This window comes from Prionailurus bengalensis, chromosome B3, assembly GCF_016509475.1.
Source record: "Prionailurus bengalensis isolate Pbe53 chromosome B3, Fcat_Pben_1.1_paternal_pri, whole genome shotgun sequence".
Lineage (NCBI taxonomy): Eukaryota > Metazoa > Chordata > Mammalia > Carnivora > Felidae > Prionailurus > Prionailurus bengalensis.
In genome coordinates, this window is record NC_057355.1 from 69088407 (window position 1) to 69106766 (window position 18360).

The 18360-nt window shown below is 45.6% G+C and overlaps 1 long non-coding RNA gene across 1 annotated transcript; it reads right to left on the reverse strand.

Moving 5' to 3' along the window:
• Positions 1–491: 491 nt before the first annotated feature.
• Positions 492–3686, reverse strand: LOC122467853. Its single transcript, XR_006293096.1, has 2 exons — positions 2985–3686; positions 492–978 (listed from the first exon to the last, which is right to left on the reverse strand). It is a non-coding gene; the product is annotated as an uncharacterized LOC122467853 (long non-coding RNA).
• Between the last annotated feature and the right edge of the window lie 14674 nt (positions 3687–18360).

Below are 18360 nucleotides of genomic sequence, written 5' to 3' on the forward strand. Positions count from 1 at the left end.
AACCCACCAAGAACTGAAACCTGCCAATGAATATATGAGATGTTGGGAGTGGAGCCTTCTCTTGTAAAGCCTCGGTACTAGCTGCCTTGCTTACATCCTGAATGCAGCCTGTGAGAGACCTTGAGTCAGAAGATCTTGCTAAGCCAAATTAGGATTCCCGCATCACAGAACTATGAGATAATAAGTATCATTTTAAGTCACCAAGTTTTGGGATAATTTGTTACACTGTAACGGGTAACTAAGTTACCTGAGTTTAAATGCTACCATTTATTAGCTTTGTGACCTTGAGCAAGTAACTTGAACTCTATGTCTCAGCTAACTGATTTGTAAAATGTAGACAATAAGAATAATACTGACTGCGTAGAACTACTCTCAGTCTAAATGATTTAATATATATAAACAGCCAAAGAGTGCCTAGCACACAATAAGTGTTAGCTGGCTACTGCTACTTTTTCTATCATCATCATCATCATCATCATCATCATCATAAGTTTAGGGAAGGATCACTGTGTATATTCCTCTAGAGAAACATGCATTGTCACCATCAGGCAATTGAGACTAATTGCTGTCCCTTAGGGAGCTGGCCTTAAATTTTCAATGTTAACTTCCCAAGCTCCTGCTAGCTTCATGCATTTCTAAATTTGGAATAGCACGTCCACATACACAGGTGGTCCCAGGGAGCCCAGTGCCTCACCGAGCCCAGAATATCCTACAAGATCTGAAGTATTTGGGAAATGTCTTCCACAGCCTTCTTTTCATATTTGATTCCTTTCATCATGATGCGATATTACCCCAGGATTTTAAACACCTGGTCATGGAGTTATCTGCTGAAACGTGGAGAACACCTCTGGTTTCAGGGATTGGTGAGCCATCACTTAAAAAAATCCTGAGCAAAGGCTGCATCTGCTGTGATCAATTCCAGAATCTTGAAGAGCCTTTTCTCTGAGGATGTTGACTGGGGTGGGTGGAGCGGGGTGTCTGCAAAACGAAAGACCAAATTAAAGGGTCATTATTGATCATCTCCCTTTTCTTACATGTAGATGAAGGATAATATTTTACCCTCTCTACCTCTCTAAGCTGTCTTATTAGGAATGAATGAATGTATCTAACATACCTGTTATAGCAAAAGGGAGCTTCAAGTAATGAATACCTTTGATTTAAAAAAAACCTGCCAAATGGGGACAGATGGAATGTTGGGTACTAAATAAGGGTTGCAATTTTGCAGAAATGGGGCTGAACTCCGATCTCAAGGAATTCTTCCACTCCTAGAGATCCAAGAATGCCACAAATGCACCATCTGTTGGCCACAGTAAGAAAGCTGTCACTCAAATGGATTTCAATTTATTCCCTTTTGTCCCTTCCCAATTTGTTTTCCATAAGCTTGCAGCAGCTGCTGGGATAAATGTAGCCTTAGAAAGAGTTCTCATAGCTGTGTTGACACTAAGGGAGACTAGACAGCCTATAAATACAAGTGCTTGGGATCAGTGTGCAAGATCTGATTTGATGACCCCAAATTTAAAGCAATTAAGAGCTCTTTTTCTTTGCTTGAACCGTAGGCATCAAAGCATAGTGATTTGGTCTAGATTTGAAATCAGATACACTAGGGTGCCAATCCAAGTTTAGCCTCCTCACCTCTAAAATGGTGACAAAAACACCTACCTCACAAAGTTGTTGTAGCTATTATTATGATATTAGACACAGTGTTTAAAATGCATGGTCAGTGAAGCATTTGAGAGATTGAAAGCTATATCTGCCTGGGAGTGGTAGTTTTAGGAGATGGGCATCACCACTAGCAAAATCACTTTGCAATTGCAGGATAACTGAGGGATTGTGTTAAGCAGGGGGCCTGGCCCCCAGGCCTTCACCATTGACAGCCAGCATCTAGATCAGGGAAACTCTTGGACTCAATCAGTTTATTGCTACCTCCTGGAAATTCTACCATGGCTGTGTTCTTTTAATTGAAAACTAATCATCCTATAAGGCTTAGTTTAATCCTATGTAATCCAATCAATGGAGCCTATTCTGATTGTCCCAGCCAATTGCAATCTCACTTCTCCAAACAACTTCCGCTCCAATTTACTGGACACTTAGTAAGTCCTAACCTCCTTTGTCAATTACGTTATAGTCCTAAGCTTATAGTTTGTCTCTAAAACTAAGTTGCAGTTCCTTGAGGATAGAAGTGGATTTTTACCTTCTTCCATTCATTCCCAGTAGTAGGCTATGAACTGTGATCAAAAACTATGTGGATCTTTGAGATTCCGTAGGGATGATTCAGGTACGTCAACTAGGATGAGAGAACTGGCTTCCCAGTGCCAAATCCTGGGCCCATAATCTCTTCTCCCTCCAGTCAGCTTCAGCCAGAAGAACCTGGCTTTCATCTGTTTGGCCTTCTGACTTCAGTGATGATGATGATAATATATTTATTGAGCACAGACAAGGTCCTCATGTATCTCCTTGGGCCCTACCACTGTGGGGTACTTGCCAGCCAGGTTTCCAAATGCCTGAGGGCTTTCTCTGGCAGCCAGAGCAGGTGGAAGGACCAGAGAAGTCACACCCCTGTGAACAGCCTTCAACCACTGACTAGAGATGGTATGAAAATACCCCAGCTTCCTTATCATTCTGGGGGTGACTCTGAGCTGGGTGTTCCTCACGGGCTCCCAGAGTTCACTTATTAGATCAGGCTCCACTTTCTCATAGTGGTAACTGGTTTGATAACTTACCTCTTGATGGCTTTCCCTTCCCTTCCCTGCCTCACTTCCCCATTATAAGTATTTCCAGGGATCATCTCCCAAATCCTTGTCTCAGGGTCTGCTTCTGGGGAAACCAGACATGAACTCAGCATCTGTTCATTACCGATCATGATTCTAAAAGCTTTACAGATATTGACTCCTTCAATCCTTCAGCCACCCTATTAACTTTTTTATTCATTTAATTTTCATTTTGCATATAAGGAACTGGAGGCAAGGCAACGTTAATTGTATTACCTGAGTTTACAAAGTTAATATGTGTTGGTGGCAGGACTCAAAGCACAGGTTTCCCTGATGAAGAGAGTGAAATTTGTTGATCCAGGTAGATATGCTGCCCACTGAGTAAGAATCACAGCTTCCTCCGGAAGTCCTTGGCAAAACTCCTTTTCTTTCATTAACTCCTAAATCCTGTCTTTGCTTTTAAATGTTTTAAGTCTGGACAACTTAGAGGTGACTTTTTACTGGAGATGTTACTTGTTTCTTCCAATACCGAGCTCAGTTTGGAGGCCAGAGGAGGGGCAGTGCAACAGGGAGAAGCAGTGTGTCCTCGTATCTTGACCGAGTGGCACTCATCATTTCTGCTGGTTCCCTTGCCGGTGCCGCTGTTCCCAGGAATTGCTCCTGAATGGTACCTGTAACAGGGAGGGGGGAGGGGGGAGGGAGAGATAGGGAGAGAGAGGGAGAGAGAGACAAGTCAGGAGAAGAAGTCAGGTGGTGTGGAGAAGGAAGGTTAGTAGAGAAGGCCCTAACTTGTGTAATGAATTCTGTTCTAGTCATGTTGTGTTTGAAGAAATGGTGACACACAGTTGGAAATATTCAGCACATAGTTAGGAAAGTGACTTTGGAACTTGGAAGAGTTGATAAAATGATGTGGGCTTAGAAGTGGTGGTGGGTGAGGTGGGAGTCATAGGAGAGGAGAAAAATGGAGCTGATGGAGAATGAAAGTCTAAGGATGGAATCTTAGGGAATGTCGATGTCTGATGTCAGAATGAGGAAGGGAAGTCGTCAAGGGAGGCAGAGACGTAGAAGGAGAGCCAGGATGGTACTCCCCAAGAATGGGCCCCAAGGATGTCAGTAGTCCCAAGCAATAGTAACTAATCAACAGGGCGAAATACCTCAAGGGTCAACTTGGAGAACAAGGACCAAAATGAAAATGTAGTGCTCAGGATGTGTCTCCTAACCTTTGAGGCCAGAGACTAGAATGTAGAGGTAGAAACTAAGAAGAAGAAGGGTATGGAAAATGAGAAATGCAGTGTGTAAGTCATGCAATTTAGTGAATCAATCTTTTACTTTTGTGAAGGGTATTCTAGAATCACCACAACATATGGGCTCCACCAGTCCCCAAACTTCTGTTTAAATGTATAATAAATGTTTAATGAGGAATCTTTATGAGTGACCTCAATTTTAACTTTCTGGTTTCTTTTTTCTTTTTTTTATTTGTTTGTTGTTATTGGCTTTAAAGACTACTGAATAATCCCTTAGGGAACAAGTTCTTTAACTAGTCACTAGAGAATCTCCTCACATGTATTGTTGCTTTTTAAAAGAATTAGACCATAGCACTTAATATCACAACTTGATAGAAGATAGCATAATTATATTTGATGATTAAGAAGATACTCCAGGATCTTGCTGTACCTCTGGGCCATTACCCTGAATTCCATTACAAAGAAGTCAGAGAAAATAAATACTAGATGAGGAGCCAGGATATCTGGGCTTTAGTCCCAGCTTTCATTACTTTAGTTTACCTCAGAGAGCCTCAGTTTCCTCATCCTAAAATGAGATTGCCTTTATTGGTGATTCTCAAACCAGTACTGATCTCTGATGATGTTTTCATCTCCTTCAGAGCAAAGGAAGGAGGGAAGGAGAGAGAGATAGAGACACATTATGTAGTGAGTTATTAAAAAAGTCAAATTTGTTTATTTTTAATTCTAAGACTTGTCCTTTCTACTGTTATGTTAAAATGGCCTTATCTTTTATAAAACAATGGTCATGGGCATTAGCAGTTGGATTTTTTTACATGTTTGTTTATTTATTTATTTATTTATTTATTTATTTATTTATTTATTTATTTATTTTTGAGAGAGATAGAGCACCAGCAGGGGAGGGGCAGAGAGTAAGGGAGAGAGAGAGAATCCAAAGCAGGCTCTGCCCTTTCAGCGCAGAGCCCATCTCTGGGCTTGAACTCACAAACCATGAGATCATGACCAGAGCTGAAGTCAAGAGGCAGATACTTAACTGACTGAGCCACCCAGGCACCCCAGCAGTTGGATTTTTAATGTGCTCAAACAGCAACATAAAAAACCAGCCATCTCCTGGTACTGCAGAACATTTTCTCTCAATTTTTACTGGTCCATGGACTCACTGGTCTCAAATGCTATTTCCTCTTCAATTCTAGATTGAACGTAGCAGGTAGAGTTTGGGATGAGCACCCGGTGTTGTATAGAAGCGATGATTCACGGGAATCTACCCCCCAAACCAAGAGCACACTGTATACACTGTATGTTAGCTAACTTGACAATAAATTATATTAAGAAAAAAAGTCTGACTTTTATTTGGATCTCAGGTGAAAGTAACAGGTTCCTCAGCAGCACTGCCTGTCTCCCCAGCTCTTATTAGAATCTGGGGGCGTCCTGCCGTACTTGTCAGCCGGAGTGACATATTGCACAGGGATTTCAAACGTAGAGCTCACATTCCAGGACAGTGGAATTCTGAATGCCAACAGGAAATTGTGCATCCTGGCAGTGTAGTGAGAAAGAAGCTGTGCTTTGTTAAATTCCTTAAATCATTTTAAAGGAAATTTTACCAGCTCAGAGATACTGGAAATGAGATCTGCTCAGAACAGCCTGTAGAGACAAACTGAACCCAGGGTTGGCCGTAGAAACATACTCGAGAACCAGAAGAAACATTTTTTACCTAAATTGTTACCTACGGAAATGTGGGTCTTACCCTGGCACCTGAAATAAATGACACCAATCTCCATTCATTTCCTTCCCACTATAAACCCGCCTATTTCAGCAGGACTATTAAAACTGTAGCGGGTCAGAGCAAATTGTTGCTAGCAGCAGCTTCAATAAATCTGTGCCTCTGAACTGCAGGAAAAATTAAAATGCAGAAATTAGAAATCAAAGGCATTGAGTTTAGTGTGAGAATTATCTGATTAACTATACTTTCATAATCCCCTAGATCTCAATCTCATAATGCCCTAGGGAAAACCTGAGGCAGGTGGGCACTGACAGTTCCACCTTCCAAAGGAAGGCATGAATTTCAATGTGCCATAGCAACAGAATACATTTCTCATTAAAGATGCAGACATAATACAGCTCAGAATAAAACTTCCTAGGAAACAAACACCAAAAAGCAGTATTGGTGTTCACAGTTAACTTGCAATGCATGAGACATGCCTAAAATGTTTTCTTATTGGGGCAGGAAATTGTTTCCTGAAATCAGGGTCATTGTGGCTTTTTGGGGGGAGTTAAGGCCTCAGGAAAAGTCAAATGAGAATGAAACTTTAAGAGAGGCAGGAGCATAGACAGACCCGAAGGGCAGGCATTGGAAACCAGTACAAAGGAGGAGGAGGAAGGGACGATCTTCAAGAGCTATCTCAAGATTTTGCACTGAGCACTTTTACACTAAGTCATTTAATCACTATTTTATATCACTAAGTCATTTAATTCTTAAAATAACCTAGTGAAGCAGGTATTTTAACCCCCATTTTACAGAAGACGAAATAGGCTCTGAGAGTTGAAACCACTTGCTCGGGGTCAGGCAATCCTTGAATTGTAGAGTCTTATCCAGGACTCAAATCCTCATCTATCTCATGTTGACCTTTGCGCTATACAATAAGCTCGAGAGGTTAAATAGGCATTGACCTGGAGGTAATTGCAAATGAGCCACCCTACTGCTTGGTGGCTTAATCTATTGTTTCAACAAACTGGTCCCTGTGGAGACACCTAGGAGATGAATTAGCTCCCTGTATGCACCTCGTGGAGAAGATCTGCCTCCCAGGCTTTTGCTAACACTCAGAAGCTGCCCCTCCTTCAGTGGTTTTGTTTCAGGAGCCTTTCACCAGGGTGTTGTATTAACTTTGACCTTATTATGTAATCTTCCAATCTTAAGGTGTCTGGAACAAAAGAGACATTTCTATGTGTTTGGCTGCAGGAGGTATATCCTTAGCTGTGGATCCTTGCCTGTGTTAAGTGTTGCTATGTCTGTGACTTTTATGAGAGCTAAATGGGTAACATCAAGAAAAGAAAAATGTTTTCTTGTACCTGTCCCCTCCCTAATGAAGAAAGGAATTCAAGGCTTTTTTGGTATGGCTTCCATTTCACTGGACCAAAGAGATACATTGATTTAGTAGTTTTATTGCAAAGATCTTGGGAACTAATGATAATGATTTCTTAACATTAAAAAAAAAGAAGACTTCTGTAAGTGTGTATGCCATCCTCCCCTCTTGGTACCAAATCAAAAGCAGGTGTCCTTTTAAGAATGATTTCTGTTCATGAGCTTGGCTGGTGACAGTATTTCCTCACCCTATCACCAGTAACAGAGCTTACAATTTAAATGCTTGAATACCTGAAGAAAAGGAACAGAAAGGTGGGTTTTTTTTTTCTAATGGAAAAATAAATCTTCAGTCAATATATGGATTGTACTTATGGATATGGTAATGTGTCAAAAAAGATGGTGGCTAGCAGAGGTCAGCTCCCTCACCTCTACAGTTCTTCCATCATTGCCTTTTATTTTATTCATTTATTTATTTTTTAACATTTATTTGTTTTTGAGACAGAGAGAGACAGAGCATGAATGGGGGAGGGTCAGAGAGAGAGGGAGATACAGAATCTGAAACAGGCTCCAGGCTCTGAGCTGTCAGCACAGAGCCTGACACGGGGCTCGTACTCGTGAACCACGAGATCATGACCTGAGCCAAAGTCAGACGCTTAACCGACTGAGCCACCCAGGCACCCCAATCATTGCCTTTTATACTTCCCCTAAGTGGAGCCTAAGTCAAGGCAGACCAAAGTCATGAGCGCGATTAACCGAAGAAATGTGTTTTCAACAAATAGATGACTGCTGTTATTAGGAGGTGAAGCTGAAAGGGATATTGAAGACAGATTCAATGTTGTGTAGAGTCCAACAAGATGGGTAAAGCTTATCTTGATCAGCTGTGGACTCTTAACTTATGTGTCTCCAAGCATGTTAGATCTCAGTGAGTGACCAGGCTCAGGCTTGCCTTACAAATGGCTACACCAGCAAAGATTTGAAATTCTTGGCCAGAGTGAAGGGGCCAGGGTCTTTGGCCAGCAAATAGAGTGAAGCTAACTGGCCCTCCTGGAATTGAGTCCACAACCCTAGCCTCATTAACACCGCTTGGGCAATTGACCACCATTAGAAAGCATAGCAAATGACATACTGAATTATGTGACCATGGCCTCTTTAGTATTTTTAAAACTGTATCAATCTTGCTGGTAAAATACCTATAAGAAGCCCTGTTATGTGAGAAAATCCTCAGGACCAAATACTTCACTTGAGAATCTGCCAGAGGGGAAATAAACACGAGTTTTATTTCAGTAATAAGGCTTCTGATTTTGTCAAGCCTTTAAGAATTATATATGGAAAAGGTATAGAAGTGCTGAAAAGATAAAAATGAAAAATTTCTAGTTTGGCCCCATAGGCATAAGGTTGTTATTATGTGCTTTCCAGCTGCTGTTGATATTGGCCACACAGCACCCCAATGTTCAAACACTGTTGGTTGGCAGGGCTGGCTTGGAACAACTCAAGCATCTCAAAAGTATTTTATTGCTCTGTGGGCACCTCACTAAAGGTGATGGCTGATGGCTAATGGCTGATGTCTTTCTCTATCAGAGAAAGTGTTTGAAACTTGGGAGGCTTGTTTTTTCCCCGATTGACCTATAGTAGCTGCTATATCCACTAAGACCTAATGTCCATCTATGAAGAATAACTCACTTTTGGAGAAACTCAATTTAAAATACAGGGTGTGGGGATGCTGGGTGGCTCAGTCAGTTAAGCATCCAACTTTGGCTCAGGTCATGATCTCACAGTTTGTGGGCTCAAGCCCCGCATCGGGCTCTGTGCTGACAGCTCTGGGCCTGGAGCCTGCTTTGGATGCTGTGTCTCCCTCTCTCTCTGCCCCTCCGCTGCTCACACTCTAGGTCTCTCTGTCTCTCAAAAATAAATCAATGTTAAAAAAAAATGCAGGGTATGGAGGAGTAAACCTGATATGTGGGGGACATAGGGTGGTGGGGAGGGGGTGTATGAATCTGACTTTCCCCCCATACCGTCCTAGAAGCAAGGTGGTGCAGTGTAAAAAGTACCAAAAAGTATTAGGCTTGGAGTCAGGCAATCCAAGTCTGGATGCCAGCTCTGTCACTTACCAGATGGGTAAGTTTAGGCAAGTAACTTAACCTTAGTTTATTCTGTCCTAGACTTGATGGGAGAACTAATAAAAAAACAAACATCAAAATCTAGTGTCTGAAATCTATCTACCAACCTACCTACCTGTCTTCTCTCTCTTTCCTTTCTTCATACTCCTTCAGCATTTAGCTATCTATCCCTGAGGTCAAGGATTTTGGCTGTCATCATCAATGTTTAATCTGCAGACCTGGATGAATTGAATCCTAAGGTGGTGAAATAATCTGATTGCCCGACTACAGCATAATTATTGATGATTTTGGGGGGAATCTTAGAGAATGGAAGAGGATTTCACATAGAGGTGAATGTCAACTTTCGTCACACTTTAAACTGAAACCGTAGGGTGAGAAACTATAGGCTGAGCCCCGGAATAAGTCCTGGACTGGGTAATTAAGCAGCTCCCTTTTGAGCACACCAAAGAAGTGCAAGGATCACCAGGAATCCAAGTAGATGTATCATGGTGTTATATGCCTCTGTTCCATTTCCTTTTTTGGTGGAGTTGTTTGACTGATAAAGCAAGTAGTATCCCATCTATGTATCTTGGTTTCAGTAGAGTATGTGAAAAAGGCTTTTGTAGTCTCCTCATGAACAAGAAGATATTTGAGCTGCAAAATAATATATTTAGAAAAGTTCGTTACCTCTTGAATAATCATAAACAAAAATATAAAATGACCGGAGATGGGATCTAGTGGTATGCCCAAAGTACACCACATCATAGTTTAGTGATAATTAGCACTCTGGATGGCATAATATAGATTCGAAAATATCTTTTTTTAAAAGTTTTTTATTTGGGGGCGCCTGGGTGGCGCAGTCGGTTAAGCGTCCGACTTCAGCTCAGGTCACCATCTCGCGGTCTGTGAGTTCGAGCCCCGCGTCAGGCTCTGGGCTGATGGCTCAAGAGCCTGGAGCCTGCTTCCGATTCTGTGTCTCCCTCTCTCTCTGCCCCTCCCCCGTTCATGCTCTGTCTCTCTCTGTCCCCAAAATAAATAAACGTTTAAAAAAAAATAAAAAAAAATAAATAAAAGTTTTTTATTTGTCTTGAGAGAGAACAAGAGAGAGAGTGAGCAGGGGAGGGAGGAGAAGAGGGAGAGAGAGGATCCTAAGCAGTTTCCGTGCCATCAGCACAGAGCCTGACATGGGGCTCGAACTCATGAACCGTGAGTCTTGACCTCAGCTGAATTCAAGAGTCAGGCGCTTGACTGACTGAGCCACCCAGGTGGCCCTAGATTCAAAAATATTTTATAGGACCAGATAGGGACAGGAGTTAATAAAATAAATTAAGAAGAAATATTTTTTAAAGTTGATACTTAAGTACTCGGACATGGCCAAGACAGGAGAGGTTTGCGTTAGGGGTTCATGTGGGAGAGAAAACAAAACCAAACACAAAGCTCTAGAAATTCTAGTTAAACATAATCCTAATAGGTACCGTTGGTGCTGTTTCAAAGCCAGTCGGCTATGAGGCAGCGTGTACAGATTGTCTAAAAACAAGAGGAGAGCACTGCAGTCTAGGAGGAAGAAGACAAACTGGAATGCTCATACATTAAAGATAACATGGGCTCTGAAAACCATGCCACAGGTAATGGTGAGGGGGAAGAGTATCTGCAGCCAGAAGAAGGGAAGTGTGGATGGTAGGTTACAGAAGGGACCATGACATGTGCCCTCCCGTAGGTGGAGGGCTACAGTGTGCAGAGGGTTTGAATGATTCTGGGCAGGCTTCAGGAGAGGTGTGAGGGCCAAGATGTAGCTCTAGAAGGAAGCAGTTTGGGTACAATTTAAGAAAAACATGATTTTTCTTAGCATTTCTTGGTTTTTTGGAAGATGTTGAAGAAATCTCTACACCCAACATGTGACTCGAACTCACAACCCCAACGTTAAGAGTCTCATGATCCATGGACTGAGCCAGTCAGGTGTCCCACCATTTCTGATGTCCAGTAGAAAATGTGGGACTGGAGCTCAGAAAAGGTCTTTTAGGCAGAACCAAAAGAGAGGTCATCCCCGAGGCAGCTATGAAATCCGTTAGGGTCTCTAGTGTCCTCTGCTACCGTCAGCCCATAATTGTCACCCATACATTTTCTGGTTACTCTTCATCCTAGGTCTGGATCTCTTCCTAGAGCCCCTTCTCTTGAATACTTCCCTTACCCTGGAGCTTCCTGGCCAGCAGACAGAAGGTGGCACCCTGTACCCTCAGCTTTAGCCAGGATCAATCCTACAGCCCCCAACCTTGGAAAACCACCCAAGGCTGGGTGGCATGTCAGCAGCCCAAGGACCTGGAAGAGGCGTATACTCCTCTATCCCTTTTAGAGTCCACAGGACTGCACCCTAAAGTTTACATGAGGGCTTGGCAAAGAGGAAGGGTTCTGATGCCACCTGACCTCTGAATTTCGAATGGAATGGGGAGCCCCAGAAGCTTCCTGAGGTACAGGGAGCCCTTAATCTGTCGAGCAATAATAGGGGGTTAGTAAAATGTACTCATTAGATTTGAAGAGGAGAAGGGGCTCTCTCAAGGTGAGGAAAGGGCTATCCAAGGAGTTGCAAACTTTGTTATGAATGGACAGCCACCCTCCATCCTCACTGCACCGGCTCTCTCCCTGCCTCTCTTTAGATTGTAGGCACACCTCTCTCTGCCGTCCTCGGTTGGGGGTCCGAACAACACACTGGGGTTGGAGCAACGCATTCGTGTCCCAAACACAGACACACGCGCACACACGCGCACGCACACACACGCGAGGGCAAAGTGGGCACACACACGCGAGAGGGCTCTGACGCCCAGTCTCAGCATGCTGGAGCTAAGCAACTGGCCTTTGTTTGTGAATCGGAGCAGGGTAGGGGGCACCCTCTCGTCGCTGCGGAGCGCGCGCGTTGGCTGGGCGCGCGGCGCGGTGCGGCGGTGTGCGGGGGAGGCCCCACCGCACCCCACCCCCCGGGTCCCGGCGCCGCCCCCGCCCGCTCCGCGCGCTGGGCGCTGCGCTCTCCGCCCGGCCCGCGGCAGCCGCGCACTTGGCTGGGGCGAGAGGCGAAGAGGGGTAGGCGGGCTGCTTGGTTGGCGTTGGCGCTCTGCAGTGCAGTGGAGTGTTAGCCCAGCTCCCTATATGGTCGGGGATTAGCTCGGCGCTGCTGAGGCTGAGCCAGGAGCGGGAGGAGGAGGAGGAAGAGGAGGAGGAGGAGAAAGAGCGCAGCAGCAGCCAGCGCACGCCGAGCGGCTGCTGGGGGAAGCAGAGGCGCCGGAGGCTAGGGCACCGCCGACGCCTCGGGAGCCATGGCCGAAGGGGGAGAAGGAGGCGAGGACGAGATCCAGTTCCTGAGGACTGTGAGTCTCCGCGGCGGGGGCGAGCTGGCGGGCAGGTGGGGAGGAGCGCGGAGCGGGGCGAGGGGGGGCTGCGCTGCGCCGGGTGCCCTATGCCGGGTGCAGGTGCCCGGCGCGTTCTCCGCACCCGCTGGCTGCAGAGGCGGACCAGCCACCCACCCGCGGGGCCGGCAGCGTTAGTGTGGGAAGGGGCACCTTCTCTTGCCTGCCTCTACTTCCCCTACCGCCACCCCCACCCCAGACCTCCACCTCCACCTCTACTGCTGTCCAGGCAACTTGCTACTTGATCCGAAACCTTTGATGCCCAAACTTCCAGCCAGGGTTTGCTCGTGGTTGCCCTAACCTGGAGAATCAGAAGTGGAAGATCTCGCCCCAGAGTCGGTCCGCTTTTCCCCCCACCCCCGCAACACTCCGCCCCAGCCCCCTGCCTCCTCCGAGGTGCCCCCACGCACTCGGGAACCGCCAGAAAGATTCAGCGGGGTAGGGGCGAGCGTGGGGAGCCGAGTGCGAGAAGCAGGCGCAGGCGCTCGGTCCCACTCCTGGTATCACTCGGAAGGGAATTCACCCAGCGCTACCCCTGGCACGTTAAGCCCCGAACCGGCAGCTGCTGCTGGAGCGTTACTTGACTGCCCAGAGTGTAGGAGCCGCGGCTTCTGCTGCCTGCTCTCCCGAGCCCCGCAGGACGGGGAAACCCCGGTCTGTGGCTCCGCGTCACTCAGGTCCCCTTCCTGGCACCGGAGGGCGCTGCTCCGCCCCAGATTTTAGGGGAAGTGGCTGGGGGGCGGGGATCTATTGTAGCCACATCAACCTTGCCCCTTAGGAGTTAACTGAAAGCCTTTCAAGGCGGACTACAGCTGGGAGGTGTGGGGGGCATTGAGGTGCGTCCCAGCTCCGATTTCAGCCAGGTGACCTTGAGCAAGTCGCATAATCCGCCCTTCCTTGCCTCAGTTTCCTCTTGTGTAAAATGGAGAAAATATAACCAGCGTTTCAGGGTGATAAGGATTAAATGAGATACCAAATGTCATAATGTTTTGCAAACTGTAAATTGCTCCATAAGTGTTAGATCATTTTAAATGCGCTGTCTAGCTCTCAGGAATTACAATGAAATTCTTTCTTTCCCTCTCCCTCTCTCCTTCTCTTTAAGTGCCCCCCTTCTGACCTGGTGTCTGAAGATTACAGCTTAGGTCTTGTCCCTCTTTTGGACCATTCCCTCCCCTTTTCCAAAGCCCTTGACTTTCTCTTCCAAACATGGTTCCTCTATCAGGGCTGGGAGTCTCATTTGGGAGACTTAAAGGGACCCACCACCCTACTAACGCTACCTTCTGATATTACAGAATTATCCGTTTCTTCATCCTGGATCCAGACCCCCTCCTCATCTCTCACACTGCATTCAAGAGCTCAAGACGGCTTCACATTTGGCCGCTCCTCACAGCCCTTTTGTTGTAAAGCTGCCCGTTCCTTCCAAAACCCTGTGGAATCCCCAAGCTTTCCTTCTAACAGGTGTCCTTGATGTTAGCTGGGTGATACCTCCTGTACTCCGTGTATTGTGTCCTCCTCAATCAGTTGTTTCTTCTGCTTGCTATTAATGATCTTGTAGACGTTGCTGACTGAAGAAATCCCCTTCTGACAGATTGGGTCAGTGTGGAATAGAGGCCTGAGAGGATCAAGGTGAAATCCTGGTGGTTTTCTTGAGATCTCCACCCTCTGTGTTTCTCATGGCTTCTGTGGTCACCTTCCCTGACATTTCTTCTCCATCAGGCGGTGTAAGTGGGATTTTTCTTTGGTATGCCTATAACCAAGACTTACTGTAGAGCAATGGTTCTTAAATTGTGTATGCCGTGGGTGTCCTGCCCCAGAGATGAGAGCAGTTGGGCTCTTTTTAATGCCTATTCGTGGCCTCCTGCAGGGTTCAAGGACCCAGGTTAAGAACCTCTATTGCAGATGCACTGCATGTCAGTTATGGCTTCCAGGGAGAGCTGGAAATAACCATGGGAGTGAGTGACTTCACATGAGGCATTATTATTCCTCCTAGTAATCGCCTGGAGTGTTTTTTAGGCGTGTTCTTCAGTGACCCTGTGAACATCTTCATCTGTGATTTACTGGGGGGGGGGGAATAGGTGATGAAACTGAGATACAGGAAATCAGGTAACTTGGCCATGGTTGCCCAGAGAGTTACTAATGCTCGTCATTACATAACGTTCACTTAAATCCCCACCAGAGCCTGGTGTTGAGCACTACTCCAGAGGCTGTGGTCTTCAGAATGTACTGCCACTGGAACTCCTGCTTTCTGACCTGTGACACTCTTCTCTATATATCCATGAATTAGACACAGTTATTTCTGCAAAACTGATCACTGTCAGTTTTAATTCGCACAGAATTTTGACTGCCTTTAGGGGAGTCAGGAATCCCAGGGCTGAGCTAGAAGTGGGATTTTCTCACCTTTGAACATGCCTGGGTTTGAACTCCCCCACCTACCTTTACCTTAGAGTTTGCTGCATTTCCCAAAACAATATCTTTTAAAGCATTTTGGCCACTTGTCAGTCATGTAATACCTCCTAACCTTCAGGTTGTCCTGGACCAGAACGTGGTTGATATTTGATGATGGAGAAGAATCCTATGTTTGCAACCAAGAACTTGAGGATTGCCATTCCAGACAGCAGAGGCTTTTAAACCTACTTTAAAAAAATAGACCATGGGGCGCCTGGGTGGCTCAGTCAGTTAAGCATCCAACTTCAGCTCAGGTCATGATCTCACAGTTCATTAGTTTGAGCCCCACCTCGGGCTCTCTGCTGTCTGCAAAGAGCCCACTTTGGATCCTCTGTACCCTTCTCTTTGCTTCTCCCCCATTGGTTCTCTCTCTCTCTCTAAATAAATAAATAAACTTAAAAAAAAATAGACCAAAGAATAGCACTGTATTGAGGGTCTGTCAAGTTGTTGGTGGTTATGGCTTCTTGTTTATTATGATAGTGACAAAAATAAAAGCAGCCGGAGCTATCAGTAACATGAAATGGGCCAGGATCACTGCAGTGATCACAATAGGTGTGTGTACTGGGGCTTTGGACACTTGCTAGGAGGTGGTGTTCACGTTCGCTGCATCCTCTGGTACATCTGAAGCCCATTCTCTCCGAGGTAGGGACAGTCCCTACACAAGGGGTTTGGAAGTGCAAGCACATCACGTAAACTAAATGCTCTTGCACCCCAAACCTTAACCTGGCTGTGTAAAACTACATATCCTCTCTGGCCTTCTAAAATCATTGGCAGTCATTCAAGTCAATGAGAGAGAGAGAGTCAGCCAGACTGATAGCCGAAGAATTTTCTTTAAGGCTAAAAATTTCCCTGCCGCTGCTGCTGGCAGTGGCATCATCCTGCCTTCCGATTGCTCTTGCTGACGTCGCTGGTGTCACTGACGTGGCTCTGAAGCTGCTCAGAAGGAGATAAACCTGCCAGCCACTCATCTGAAAGCAAGAAGTTACAGTGAGAGAGGAGTGACAATTACCGTATCTCCAGACGGTTGGAGCGGCTGGCTCTATACCAGGCTCAGAGAGTGCCAGGGAGTAGCTGTTCTCTGCTCCCCCACCTCCCTTTGGCTACGGTTTCCATTGAAAAAGAAAGAAAGGAAGACCTCCGCACCTCAGCTTGTTGTTTTAAAAACCCCACAGCCTTCTCCTTGCTGGCCCCCTCGCCACCACAGAGTTAACTGAAACAGAACTCAAAGTGAGGGAGACAAGTGTTTCCCTGAGTTTCAATTAAAGATTGGTCATAGATGCCTCATTTAGCCCTCCTTGTAGAAAGTTGTCCTCTGTCTAAATTTGCAGCTCTCGAGGGACAGGAGAAGGCATTTGTGCTGAAGATCAAGACAGCTCATGTGGTCTGGGCTCCTCCCTATGGGGTGACTAGGACAGATCCCTGAATTTGAGCTGTGGCACCAAGTGTGAGCCCAAGTCCCTCCACAGCACCTTGTCCCAGGTTGGGAGGACTGTGAACCTGCGCTTGGTGGTTTATAGCTTCTGGCTTGTTTCTCCCCTCGGTAGAGTCCATTCCCGGGGCCACTGCGTGATGCCACTGTCTTGCTTTCGGGAGCTTTCTCTCGAGGAGGGAGGTAGACATGCATGACTTCTTCCTTCCAGCACAGCGTCTCAGGGTGACAGTGAGTAGTAATGGAGGGAGCGTTAGAATGCAGACCCAGATACCCAGGCCTCTGCTGTTGGTGAGCAGAGCTGGGCTCTCCTGCTGAGTTGGGTTTGATGTTTAAAATGACAGAATTCAGATTATCCTCACAGTCTGGGCCTTCTTGCGTCACTTCCCACATTCCCAGTCTCTTTCCCCTTGGCTCTGGAGAGCTGATCTTATTAAGGAGCTGTAGCGGAATGGCTGGACACCCAGTGTCACCTCCTTTCCAGGGAAATGCCCCAGGGTGGGGGGTGGTGTGTATGAAAAGGAAGTAAGGTCCTTCTCTCAAAGAAATGAACTTGCATCAGAAAGGCTGCATCCTCAGCAAGGGGTGGCTCCCACCCATGAGGTACTGATTGCCCACAGCCAGGGGTTGTCCTGAGGGATCTGAAGCTGCTGAACTCCAGGGTCACGAGGTGATGGTGACTGTGAACTTGGAAATACTTGGAATGTGTTGCAGCCTGTGCAGGAGGAGTGAGACCAAGAACAGGTGTGCAGTTGAAGGTGTGACTGATGGAAGAAAGGTGTTTCTGACGTCTGTGCGTATTTTGTCTTATGCTGATATGATTGGTAACAGGATAAAGACACTTCAGTGCAATATGTTTTTCAAACAATTCATTCTTTTCCTGTTACTAGTTTAGAGGAAAAACAAATATATTTCTCCCGTTCCTTAGGATTGATCTGAGGGGAAAAAACTGTTGAAAAAAGGATGGGGGGAGTTTATCTGGAGATTAAAATACTATGATAATTATTTTCGAAGGGTTTGTATCAAAGTAGATCTTATTATGTCTGTCTGTATTCATTTGTCTCTTTTGCTTGTTTTGTGATCATTTGTTTCCACTCCTTCCTGGGAAGGATTTTTTAATGTCCTAATTCGGTTTTTCCTTTACCTTACTACTTAAAGAGTTTTGAGTTCAGAAGCCACATTTTCTAGTGGCTTGGGATCCTTTTGAACGATTCTTACCAATATCATTGTATAGGCAGAAGAGGTCCTGTGTCTTCAGAAAGCAGTACTTTAGCTCATTTCCCACCTTTCCAGAGCCTTGTAAACCCTTCTCGATTATAGCTCGGTGTTTAAGCTACCCTTGATACAAGATTTATCCAGTAGGAGTGAAATGTAATAAAACATAAAAAAAAAAACTGAGCATAGAAGCAGGAATTCTTAATTCCAGACAAAGCTCACTGTGACCTTGAGTAAGTCATTTAAGAAAACAGGTTTCATTTCCACCACTGTATGGAGATAGAATCTGCTTTCATGGCTTCACAGAAGTGTAATGAAAGGCGTTGGTAATCCTAGCAATACTCCAAATGAGAGACAAGGGTGTGTTTTGTAGGACATCATCATCGTGTGTCTCTTGCATAGGACATCAGCCCTACTTGTGACCAGATCTTGTTGAAAAAGCAACTCATTTTCTCTTTCTCTACGATGCCCCTTGCCACAGGTCTCACCCTCTTCTCGGAGTTGTTACACTGTCTCCAGTGTTGGCTCAGCCCCAGTGTTGGGAAATTACCCCGCTAAAGCAAACACCAACTTACCTCAAGTTATTTGACTAAAAGGCTTGATTGAGAAGGCAAGTCATTTGGCGCAAGAGCCTTCAAAAGGCCAGGCAGGCCCCCAGGATTGCGGCCACCAGACAGAACACTCAGAGTTATTTTTTGCCCTCTCAGAAAATTACCAAAGCTACGACTTCCCACAGGACCACCTTTTCTTAT